We start from the raw sequence: 14,329 nt of genomic DNA on the forward strand, positions 1-14,329 counted from the left end.
AAATTGAATATTAAATTAGATAATATCAACTTAGCGTGTTGTAAATATTAATTAATATCTTAAAAATTTCCCTAAAATTCTCTACTAATTTTTTTTTTTAAAAATTGAAAATCATAAAAATTCACAAAATTCCTAAAATTTTCTCAACAGCAATCACTTCTAATCGAAATCTACTGGATTATCATCAGAATTTTTGTGCAGTTAATTAAAATAGGGCTAAGACCTTTTACGATCTTAAGAAGATCATAAGGTGTAACCCTAAATTTTGTCGAGAAACGGTTTATATAGCCTTCGATCGGTGGAAAAAATATAAGAAATGAATGTTGGCTGTTATGCAAGAAAAGGGGAGGGCCGTTACATTCACATATATTTCTTTTAATTATATTTTTATGTATTTTATAATATATCCTATAATTGTAAGGCATATCATATATAAAGATTTTTGAGAAATATGTCTTTGTTTCATGTTGTACATGATTAGAGAAAAATGTGGGGGAGAATTCAGCCATAATTCCAATGGATCCATCTAGCCAGCCTCTTTAGAAAAAAAATTGAGGAAATTGAGCTATTTTATTTTAATCAAAATCTCAGCATCATTTCTCATTTTTTTTCTCTATACCAGAAAAGACACATTGTTCAAAGAACATAAAATCAGTCTCCGGGACATTATGGTTTGTTAAGACATAATATACAATAAATATTTAGGGGCTCAAAAATGGCTTAATTTTTTTATTTTTAAAGTCATTAAATTTGTTCTTTATATATATAACAAACCTCTCTATAATAATATTATATTTTATTTTCTATTAAGATGCTCAATGCACTTGCATTAATACGAATACTTGTACGGTGACGAACCACACTTTTGCCTACTCTACAAACAGTAATTTTATATAAAAAAAATGGCGGAAGGGGTGGTTGAGTGGAGGATAGTGCTCAATTAAAAGTCGCGCAATTTAGACAAAATAACTCTTCGATGAAAAATTAATTAGATTTTTAAAAAAAGAAGGTAAAATTAGTGTCGTAAGACGGCTCGTTTTGATCCGCGTTTTAAAAATGGCTGACTCGATATTTTAGCCAGAAAAAAAAATATTGCCCAATCCTGGATCTTTAGATCTTCCGGTCATCTATGAGCAAAATCTTCAGGATTTCGTAATGTTTATTTGGATTAAAATAGTGAATTAGCCGTTTTTATCGACTTAAAAAGAGCCATTCAACAACACTAGTTAAAATGCTTAAAGCCTGTAATTGATCCATTTTCCTCAAAGGGTTTTTCTAATAAAACGAATCCAATTAACGAGATGTTAATACATTATTCCTTATTAAAAATATATTTTTTCCTATATTCAATTCGGTATTATTACAGCTCCTTCAGAAATTCTAGTTTCTAAATGTTTCACGAGACCAGCCGGCGGCGGTGTTATTAGCTGCAAGGCCTCCTATTTCGTTGTTCAGGGTGCGGCTAATAGTACGGGAGATTTCTTTAGTATAGGTAAAGCGAAAAAAAAAATTACATTATAATCCCGAGGTTTATATAATTCCAATAATATTTATGTTTTATAAAAACTCAAACTTTGATTGACAGCTAGAAAATAAGATAAGACACGTTTTCGATTGAATGACAACTTTAAAAAAAACGTGATGAACTCCATTTTTTGTAAAGTTTCGCTTTTAAGAGGCAGAATCTTCGCATAAGCACTTATACTTTTCAGATTAATTAGGGATTTATACCACCTCCTCCCAGTGACTATTTAAAATTTCGTTTTGTGAAATTAGATAGGTGCGTTTCTTTCCATAAATTTTCATTTCGAAATATCGCGAAGAAAATTATCTCTTTAGAAAGCGTATAAAAGATATATTGAGGAATAATATTTATTTAAAAGTAAAAAAAGGATATAGGAAAAACGAATTTTATAAGAAGAATCAAAATATTTGGTATGATACGCTAAAACTGTTCAGCTTAACCGTTTAAACTTATGAGATAGTTTGGTATAAATTAGGTGGTAGGCGAATAGCAAAAATGCAGCTTAAATTATCGGCCAGTTTTTACCAATCGAGGTTTAAAGATGTAAATTAATATTCTTAGTTTTGATAATCACATTCTTATTCAGAGAGTTATTTGGGTTTGATGAGTTAGAAAGGACGCCATGTACAAATTTATAGTGTTAATAAAACAGCTGGTTTTGAGTTCGATTTTTTAAAGACGGTTACCTCGATATTTCGTCCTGAAAAATATTACGCAAGCCTTAAGATTTTCCTTATAGATGGTTAGCCAAGTTTGAAACCCAGGATTTAACAAAAAATCTTTGAAGATCAAAAAAGTATTGAAGATCTCTGCTCATAAAAGAAAATTAGAGCTGAAATCTCTTTACAAAAAACATTTTGCTCAAAAAAGCTTCTTTGTTTTTTTTTTGATCTTCAAAAGAGCAAAATATCTTTTGAAGAATTTTTTGAATTTTGAGCAAATGTTAAACACCTGTTTGAACATCTATTAACGAAATCCCTGGGCTTAGACTATACATTTCCTACGAAAATATTAAGTTGAGCCTTTTAAAAACACTATTAACAATCTTATCTATCTTTCATCATTTCACATTAGTCTATATTTGTATACTTGTTGTAAGTTCGAAGCCAGATTTATTATTAAAGAAAATACATTATACTATTTTTAACCTTATTTTTTTCTATTCTATAAGTTACTAACTTTAAACGTTTTTTTTAATTTAGCGATTAGACTTAGTAACTCTACTGGAACGATAAGTACTACTCCCTTGCCCAGGAATGGAACTATTACAGTAGACGGATCCACCGTTACAAGCGTCTTTGTGCCTATCTGGAATTCCTCCAAAGGGGATAACGTTACATTCTCAACTTCATTGGCCACGGACGACAACGTGGCCTGTTTAGTGGTATTTATATTTATTTTTTTTAGGCCACAACTAAATTTACTTTGATGTTTTTTTTTTTCATTATTTTTATAATTAAATTTACATCAAATAGAACTCGACCTTGAGAATCATTCATAACGTATATAGACTTTGTGTATCATTTTTAAAAACTCCAAAAAATATAATTTTATAACTTATTCGCAAAGCGAAATAATATGTAATATATATATATATATTTACTAAATAAGTTACATAAAAATTACATTTTACAATGATAAAATAACAGATATATTCCCCCCCCCCCACACCAATTATGATTCTGGGTTGGTTCCATTTAATATACCAGCAAAGTCTATTCTTCTTTTCTTTCTTTTTAAATATTGGACAAATCGCTCAAAAACTATATTGGCGCGGGGTGTTTGTGTCGTTAAATGACTCGTTTTGAGCCGACTTTTTAAAACGGCTAACTCAATATTTTAGCCAGAAAAGCCCCAAGCATTCGATAATATATGTCTTAGACCTTTGTTCCATCCTATGAGCCAAATCTTCAGGCTCGCGTAAGATTTTTTCTGGATGAAATATTGAGTTAGTCGTTTAACAACACTAATTGGTATGCTAAAAGAAAACAAAAGAGGAAAGACTTCATTTTGTTAAGAACTCTGGGAATCATTTTATGTTTAAAAAAAGTTAGAAAAATTATATGAGAATATAAGAGTTGTAAGCCTTAGAAAAAATTTAAAAAATTATACTTTATTAAAAATTGTTATTCAAAAAAAAAAATCATAAATAGCTGACAAAGATAGGTGCGAAAGCTAAAGTTTATGTCTCGATGACTTCTGGGAACTAAATAGATGAATTTAGAAATTCGTTTTTTCCATTAATTTTATAATTATTAACAAACTGTAGTAGTATATATTTAATAATTAGTAATATCACATTATATTTTAAATTGCAATTTTTTTTTTGCTTATAGAAATATTTATATATAGCAATAATATTTCGCTTAGTGTTGAATCATTCAACGTGATATACTTAGTTTTAATGCTAAAAAAAATAAATAAATAAATAATAATTATATGTGTCTTTAAATATCTTCCTACTTCTTATAAAAATTAAACGTGACACCTCCAGAGTTTAACGATAAGTAACTAAGAATATGTACGCGTGGTGGACACGCGACATACGGAGATCTCGTTTTTTCGTGAATTTTTTTTATTAATCAAGCATACACATGCACAAATTGGCCAGTTCGCGATTTGTAAATTGGTCTCTATCTAAACGGTAATTCGAGTAATTTGTATGATACCCAAGTGCCCACTTGACAGAGTTGTTAAAGAGCGCAAAAACATCTGGATTACCGCTAATATTTCAATGTAATTTAATGAAGTTCCCTATTCTTAAAGTCTTTTTTTTGCTACATATATCTAATTAAGACACTTATATTGTAAGTCTGTATTAAAGCAATTTTTGTTCATTAAACTAAGATATGCCTTTACTCGTGTTCACCATCTATTTTTACCAATTTTTTTTTTTAACTCTTTCAAGTATTTTTTTGAACCTTTAACTCTGGTATTCACACATCTTCATCCTTTTGTATGATTCATTATAAAAATTGCCAACTTTGAATGAGTGAGATTGTTCGCTTTCAAAATTATTAAATGTATCAAAGGCGTAGTAAATTGAGAATATGGTTATATAACACCATACAAATTATTATCTGAATATCATTTGCCATTTGGGCGCTTGCAAACCAGCAAATTCACTTTTGCAACTATGCCGCTCCAGTTCAAACAATTCATCCAATTATATTCTTTATTTGTGATCATTTTTGATAATCAAATTGTATGTTTTATAAAAAAAAATCTCTAAATACCCCTGTTTTTATATAATCTTGAGACCCTTATGTTTTTTTCGACTAGGCTAACTGGTCAGTCAGCCCCTGTATTTATTTCAAGATTCGTTTCAAAATTAAACGATTTTCGCAGATTTAGAATGTAAAACGTTTTATAATTTGATAGAATAATAAATTATATATTTTTGAATAACTTTATTACATATTAAAATGTTTATAATGATAGGAATACTATTGCTTCTAATATTCATCCTGCATTTATAAATCAAATTGGAAGTGGATAAAAAATGGATTAAAATATAGAATTAAAATATAAATTTATTAGTTTTATAAGGAATCAATTTTCATATATATATATATAAATATATTTACTATCGATCAAAGATATTCCATTTAGAAAAGAAAAGAAAATTTTGGAATTAAATCAAACAGATTATTAGGAAGGAAATATATTACACAAATATTATTATTTTTTTTAAAAAACAAATAATACCCACAATAGTAATTAAAAGTTAAAATAAAAAAAGGTATAAATTATCTTCCAAAAATATAAAGTGGCAGCTAGGGGAGACTGGGGTTGAGTTAACCCAGGGGCTTGGCAAATCAATCACGTTTTAAAATTAAATACTCCAGAAGATTAACATTTTATCCTAATATAGTTTTTATTAGTTTACATATATAGACAAAAAAATATCTTTATCAAAAGATTTTTTACATGAAAAATTTGAATTTTAATTACTAAAAATATATTATCATTTATAGGTAAATTAAATTTTATATAACAAAGTTTAAACACAGATATTATTTCAATCATAATTTGTCAATTTAGAGCTGGCGGAGCTTGCTAAACCATTTAAAATCTTGAAAAGTCAATTTCATGGCTGTTTTATGATTAGTATTTAGGATTTATGCTAAGAAACTATAATCTCTCCTTAAAATCCTTATTGTCTTTTATGTCCAAAATGTTTATTAAATTAAACCACAATCAAGTTTCAATTTTTTATATATAATTAAGCTTTAATTTAGAAATATTATGATATTTCGAACAATAAAACTATAAAATTATTCTATACGTATCATTATTAATAAATAAAAAAGCATTTCCATTTATTATGGCCTAAAGAAAAACCAATGGTTTAGGAAGCCCCTTGAAGTACATCCCGTTATTGGGGCTGGACAAAATTTTCACTTTTGCAAAAAATAAAATTTAAAAAAAAAAAGATTATATTCTTAAAATTTTCATTTATAGAGTATAGTTTTTAGGTATCCAATCCTATACTATTTTTTTAAATATTATCTTAAAAAAAAACAAAGAGCGATAGACAATTTTGTAAAAATCGGTTCGAACTAACCCCGGTCTCCCTCACAAACATCAAAATATTAAATCACAAAAAAATATATAACTTCCTTTTAAAATTAACTTGAAATGATATCCTCATTCACATACCCTATAATATGAAATAAACAAATTTTCCAAATCGCATAAGTAAAATATCTATACGACAAAATATTAATTTGAATATCACGACAGATACCACTAGTGTTGTTAAACGGATTTTCAAAAAAGTTAACTTGATATTTTAACAAAAAAATATTATTCTAAACCTTTCTGCTATCTATGAGTAAAATGATCAGACCTGCATAATACCTAGCTAAAATATTTGGGTTAGCCTTAACAGCACTAGATACATTAATTATCCAGATACATTGCCAATAGGTATATATATATTAGTGTCGTTAAACGGCTCGTTTTGAGCCGATTTTTAAAAAACGGCTAACTCAATATTTCTTCCAGAAAAATATTAGACGAGCTTGAAGATTTTGCTCGAAGGAACAAAGGTCTAGACATATATTTAGGCAATATTTTTTGGATAAAATATTGAGTTAGCTGTTTTAAAAAATCGGCCAACACTAATATGTATTCCTACAAGTTTGTGATCATCATTTGGTGTTTTAGGTGATCGGGATATTAAATATAATTTATAATTTTTATCCCAAATATATAGTTTTTTAAAAACATTAATTCTTAAATAGTTTTTTTTAAAAAAAAAATAATACTTGAATACCAATATTTATTTGTTTAAAATTATTAAACGCCAGCTAGCGGGATTATTTTGATTAAATCATATAACCTAAATCTTAAGACACAGATCAAGAAATATGGTTTTTCATGAAAAATTAAATAGATAATAAGTTTAACTAATATTCGCTAATAGTTTATAGATATAATCATATCTTATGTAAAACATTTTAATTACTTTTAATAAATAAAAATTTTTTATAAATGTCGTATCTATTTTTTTTTTGTACCCTAGAATTTTAAGTCACAGAAATCGATTAAATTAATTTTTCGTTCATTTCGAAAAATCATATCTTAGATATACGTCAATTCATTTGAAAAAAATTTTTTTTTAATCCATATTGTAAATTAAAAGAAGGCAAATGCAGGTCCGGCTCTTAACCAGACCCAGGTAATTAATTTTTTTAAATTAATGAGATTGACTTTTGACGGAACGGATATCCGTCTCCATTTCAAATGCCGGCATGTTAAACCCGTTTCGATTTGACCCGATTTTTTTAAAAACGGCTAACTCAATATTTTATCCAGATAATTATTACGTAAGCGTGGTCATAGATGGCCCCAAAAGTTTGGACATCTATCGGCGAAATGTCGAGGTTTGTAGGTAATATTAATAAATAGCACGGTCATATTTAACGTTGTTAAACGGCTCGTTTTGAGCGGATTTTTCAGAATGGCTAACTCAATATTTTAGGGCAGAAATATATTACTCAAACCTCGAGACTTTGATAATATGTGTCTAAACATTTGTTCCTTCTAAGAACAAAATCTTCAAGCTCGCGTTCTGGATGAAATTTTGAGTTAGCCGTTTTTAAAAATCGGCTCAAAAACGAGCCATTTAAACAACACTCTCATATTCTTAAAATAATACTCATAAATCATTTCGATTTTTTTTAAAAAAAAAATTAATTCCTAGAAACCAAAGTGGTTTAAATTTTTCTTAAAAAATATTTACATCGTGTCGTGGAGTAAATAATAGTGGCAAGGCCGATTCAAAAAAAAAATTTGGCCGGAGTTTTGCGACCCAAAATTTGACTAGATTCGACTTAGCCGATTCACAACACTAAGTATGGCCTTACTTGAATTTATATAAAATAAAATTTTTTCTTTTAATTCGTTATCTCAGACAAAAGTATTAAAATATATAAATAAAATATACACTTTTTTTTAAAAAAAAATATATAAATTATTTTTATTAATTAAAAATTTCTAACGTTCTCCTCGCCTTCTTTATTTTATTTTTTTTCAATTGATTTTTTTCCAAACGTTTAAGCAAATTATTAGAGAATTCATTCCAGCCATAATTTTAAAAAAAATATAACACCTATTATAGTTTTTTTTTAAAATTATTAAACGCCAGCTAACGGAATTATTTTTATTAAATCTTATAACCTAAGTCATAAGACATAGATTAAGAGATGTGGTTTTTCGTAAAAATTAAATGAATAAATAAGTTTAACTAATATTCGATAATAGGTTTATACATATAATCATATCTTAATATAGATATTAAAACATGTTAACTACTTTAAAATTATTTATTTAAAAAAAAATATAAAGGATATGTGGGGAATTTAGCAAGCGAAAGGTAAGGGGATCCATGTGTTTCTATCCTCCACCATGTAAGAATTTAGCTCAGAATTAACGAGTTAATAATTTTTTATTACAAATATAATTTTTAAATTATCTATATATTAAGAAAAAATAATTAATCTCGTATTTAGCCTTAGCAACGTAGCTTTTGTTTTTAATTAAATAAACATTCTATGTATTAAATAAAATATATTTTATAAAAATATATTCAACAGGTCATTATTAAAAAATATAATCTTTTAATACTGTTAATTTGTTATAGAAAATTAAAAAAAATTTTTTGATTTGTAACAATAAAGTATACTCTTGATAAGAATAGAATGTTGACTTACGATTTTTGTAACAATAAAGTTATAGTATCATAATTAGATATAGAAAGTTCAAAAACTTATAAAATGTAACAATAAAGTCAATACTCTTAATTGGACATAGAAAATTAACAAACTTTTAATTTCTAAGAATAAAGTTCATACTCTTAATTAGACATAGAATTTAAAAAAAAACTTTTTTGATTTGTAAGAATAAAGTTTACTCTTGAATAGACATAGAAAGTTAGGACTTATAATTTGTAACGATAAAGTTAAAACTCTTAATTAGGCATAGAAAGCTAAGAAATTTTTAACAATAAAGTTAATACTATTAAATGGACATAGAAAGGTAAGATAAAATTTGTAACAATAAAGTTAATAATGGATTTATTTTGATACTATAAAATATTATATAATTTTTATCATAAATTTATAATCATAAAAAACAAATATTTAATGTTGAATGCACAAAATATCTTTATTTGATATCCCATTATATTGATCCGTGAGATGTATTATCCTATATAGTAGATATATAGCTTTAAATGCCTCAATTTTTCTGTTTTTTCCTATGTTTCAGATTTTACTAAGTTTTAGGCACAGGAGCATTTTTTCCATTTTAGCATTGAATATAATAATTATTTTTTATTTCATCAATGCACTATGTAATATCATCAAATTCATTTATATCAGGGTAAATAAATGAATTTTAAATATATCTCAGCAAGGTTTGCAGCCAGTCTAAGATCCACATTCGTATAATTTTTAATTTTTAAATCTGCTAAATCTTATTTAACATTGCATGCCTTCTCCCCCCCTCCCTCTTTTAATCTGTTTCTCTGAAATTGTTGCTAAAAATTTAATCTCTGGGGATAGTTTAAGATGTAATCTCACTTTCTAAAAGGATGACCTCATGAATAGGTTTTATAATTTATTTCTTTATCAGCACGTTGGTCATAGACCTGCCCAAGGGTGAGAAGGCCCATCCTCCATATAATTATGCCCATTTTTTTCTCAAGGATGCCCACAAACCTTGTAACCCAGATATGAAGTTATATGATGGTGGAACTACATCCGAGCCATATATGTTTTGTAATGAGTTAATGAGTGTTGCAACAATGAAAGAAGTAGAAAATAATAATATAAACCTTCTAAAAAATAGGATTTAATAATTAATTTTAATTAAATAAATTTGATTTAGAGATTCGTAAATATTAAACTAATTATTGCTTTAATGATATAGCATTTAGTGAAATCATCTTTAGGTTTCTCGAGAAGGAAGAAAATTTCTGATTCCTAAAATAAAAATTATTATATTCTCATATATGATTCTAGGAAAATAATCCTCTGGGAAAAAAAAATTCCGTTTTTCTTAAAGATAATTAAAAAATTGCAAAATAAATAAAATAGGATAAAAAAAAAATTCCCTACAAAATATATCCACGAAATAGAAAAAATTCTCAAATAAAATATTATTTAAAATTTACAACTTATATATAAAAATATTGCATTATAAAAAAAAATGTTCAAAAAATTTAAAAAAATTTTAAATGTCGAACAATGGAGATAATTATTGAAGATAATTTTGATATGGATTAATAATATCGTCAAATTAATTTCCCTTGGAAAAATGATGATAATATGGAATTTCTTTTTCCTAAATTCGTTAAATATTTTAATCTCGATAGAAATATAAATTAACACAGGGTATAAATTTCTCTGTAAGATGTGTCAGAAGGGTTTATCATCGGACATGATAAGTAGCTTCAACTGGAGAAAACATTTAAAAATAAAATATAAAACAAATTGAATATCGAATTAATCTTTAAATTAAAAATTTGAATCAAAGCTGCATCTATAAAAGTTTTTGCTTAAGCTAGATGAGTTTATCTGAAAGTTGATTTTCTGGCCCAGTCAATTATATTATAAATTAAAATATACAATAAGTAATTAATATTAACACTTTATTTTATCATCCAATGAATATATTCTATAAACCATTATCTTTATCATCTGGAGATGTGAAATATAACTTGCCATTGGTAATTTTCTGTTGTTTTCAAAAATTATTCCATTTTTCGAAAAGAATTAAATTAAAATTAGCAAACATATATTTTCACGAAAAAGGATCTCCGTATGTCGCGTGCCCACCACGCGTAACACTCATAAGTTAAACTCCGTAGACGTCAATAAATAACGTTTGATATTTATAACAAGTAGGCGGAATTATTTATTTATTTAATTTTTTTTTTTTAAAGCATTAAAACTAAGTATCATCATATATTGAATACTCTATATTAAGCGGAAATATATTGCTATACATATATATATGTAAAAATATGTTAAGCAAAAAAAATTTCTAATTTAAAATCTAATGATATTACTAATTAAATATACTACAAATATAAAGAACAGATAAGGTAATATTATAAAATAGAGGATAAAATCTATTCATTTATTTAGTTCCCAGAAGTTAATGAGACATAAACTTTTGCTCCATGGTTTGATCCTATCTTTGTCAGCTGTTTATGATTTTTTTTAAATAACAATTTTTTAAAATTATAATTAATAAATTTTTAAAAACAATCATAAGTTGAACGAATAATTTTTAAGGGGCTTCGCTCTTATCCAGATGTTCTTCTATATAAATTTTCTAACTTAGAATAAAAAATTTTATTGGCAGCAACCTCTAATTCTGTATTTAAAAATAAAATGGATCCTAATTCTTAACAAAATTTATTTCCTTTTAGCTAACCACGCCATAAAGTTTATGCGAGAGATTTCTTCAATATTAGAAAAAGAAAGAAAGTAACTTTGCCGGTATATTAAATAGAACCAACCAGAATTATAATTGGGGCGATATATATATATATATATATAGTTATTTTATCATGTAAAATTGTCATTATTTATGTAACTATATAAGTAAAAAAAAATATATATCACAAGTTATTTCTCTCGGGAATAAGTTTTAAAATTATATTTTTGAAGTTTTTAAAAATGATACGAAAGTCTATACGTTGTGAATGGATTCTCTAGGTTAAGTTCTATATGATGTCATTTAAATTTTTTAAAATAATGAAGAAAAAAAAAACATCAAAGTAAATTTAGTTGTGGCCTAAAATAAATAAATATAAATACCACTAAACATGCCACGTTGTCGTCTGTGGTTAATGAAGTTGAGAATGTAACGTTATCCCCTTTGAAGGAATTCCTGTTAGGTACAAAGGCGCTTGCAACGGTGGATCCGTCAACATTGATACTTCCACCTCTGGGCAAGGGAGTAGTGCTTATCGGTCCAGCCGCGTTACTGAGTCTAATCGCTAAATTAAAAGAACGTTTAAAGTTAGTAACTTATAGGATAGAATGAAAAAAAAGGTGAAAGAAAGTAATGTATTTTCTTTAATGATAAATCTGGCTTCGAACTTACAACAAGTATACGAATATAGACTAATGCGAAATGATGAAAGATAGATAGGATTGTTAATAGTGATTTTAAACGGCTCAACTTAATATTTTCGTCGGAAATGTATTGTTTAAGCCTCGTGATTTCGTTAATAGATGTTCAAACCAGTGTTTAACATTCGCTCAAAATTCAAAAATCTTTGATCTTTTGAAGATTAAAAATTGCTCAAAATTTTTTTTTGATCACCAGTAAAGATCTTCAATTTCTTTTTGATCATCAAAGATTTTTTTTTTTTTGCTCAAAATTTTGGGGCGAAAAAAAATCTTCAAATGAGCATCAAAAATTTGAAGATTTTTGACCCTGCTTTCAAACTTTTGTAACCATCTATAAACTAAATCTTAAGACTTAGTAATATTTTTCTGGGACAAAATATTGAGGTAGCCGTCTTTAGAAAATCTACTCAAAACGAGCTTTAGATTTCTAGATCGCGTCCTTCTATCCCATCTGAGTTTTTTTTAGAATCCTAAATAACTATCTGAATAAGAATGTGATTATCGAGACTAAGAATATAAATTTACACCTTTAACCCTGTATTGGGTATACTGGAGCATAGCATTTAGCAATGCCCGCAATGCCCCAATAAACCCTGCCTCTAATTTAACCTGCATTTTTGCTATTCGCCTACCTCCTAATTTATACTAAACTATATTTCTTCTTCAAAAACAAGTGTGAAAAATAGTATCTTAATAAGTTTAAACGGTTAAGCTGAACGCCTTGGATATGTTAGCCTTGGTTTGGCGTATATCATACCAAATATTTTAAAATTCTTCTATAAAATTCGTTTTTTTCTTTAAAGAAAGAAATAAATATTATTGGTCAGTATATCTTTAATATATGCTTCTAATGATAATTTGTTCGCGATATTTCAAAATGAATTAATTTATGGAATGAAAAATAATGCTAAGAATGTGCCTCTTAAAAGCAAAACTTTACAACGATCGAATGCGCATCTTAGTATTTTCTAGCTGCCAATAGAAGTTTGAGTTTTGTAAAACATAAATATTATTTGAATTATATATACCTCGGAATTATAATGTATTTTTCTTAAAAAATATTTTTTTTGGCTTTACCTATACTAAAGAAATCTCCCGCACTATTAGCCGCACCCTGAACAACAAAATAGGAGGCCCTGCAGCTTATAACACCACCGCCGGCTGGTCTCGTGAAACATTTAGAAACTTGAACTTCTGAAGGAGCTATAATAATAATACCGAATTAATTAAAGGAAAAAAAAATAAAATAATACTTGGTGTATATCTATCACAAAAAAATGAAAAACATTACCCACCACAAGTGGGTATTATCATCTCATTTATTGGGTTAGTTTTATTAGAAGAAGCCTTTGAGAAAAATGAATCAATTACGAGCTTAAAGCATTTAAACTAGTGTTGTTAAACGGCCTCCCTTCTTTTGAGTCGATAAAAATGACTTACTCGATATTTAATCCAGATAAACATTACGCGAGCCTTAAGATTTTGCTCACAGATGACCGGAAGATCTAAAGATCTGATAGCGAAATCTCGAGGCTTAGAATATATTTTCTGGCTAAAATAGTTAGCCGTTTGAAAACACTAATTTAAACTTCTTTTTTAAAAAAATCTAATTTTATTTAATTTATTGGATAGTTATTTTATATAATTGTTCGACTTTTAATTAAAAATTACCCTTACCTCCCCACCCCTCTACTTATCCATTATATATATATATATATATTACCGTCTGCAGAGTAAAGAAAAGTGTTATTCTTCACCGTGCAAGTATTCGTAGCAATGCAAATGCACTGAGCATCTAATAGAAGATAAAATATAATTATTACGGAGAGAGTTTGTATATATAAAGAACAAATTTTAAATGGCTTTAAATTTAAAAAAAAAAAAAAATTTAAGCCATTTTTGAAGCCCTAATATTTATTGTAAATGTATCTTAACAAACCAGAAAGTCCAAAAAACTGATTTTGTATTCGTTTTACAACAATGTACTTTTGGGGCAGAGACCTGCAGGCCTGGCCCATTAATTTTTTCAAAATATACCCGGGCCGGACCGTATATTATAAATAAAATAAAAATCCGGGCCGGGCCTGAAAATTAATTTTAAAAACCCGGGTTGTACAAATGGTACTTCTGTAAGTTTCTGCTTTGGGGT

This window comes from Gordionus sp. m RMFG-2023, chromosome 3 (genome assembly GCF_954871325.1).
Source record: "Gordionus sp. m RMFG-2023 chromosome 3, tfGorSpeb1-WG-v2, whole genome shotgun sequence".
NCBI lineage: Eukaryota > Metazoa > Nematomorpha > Gordioida > Chordodea > Parachordodidae > Gordionus > Gordionus sp. m RMFG-2023.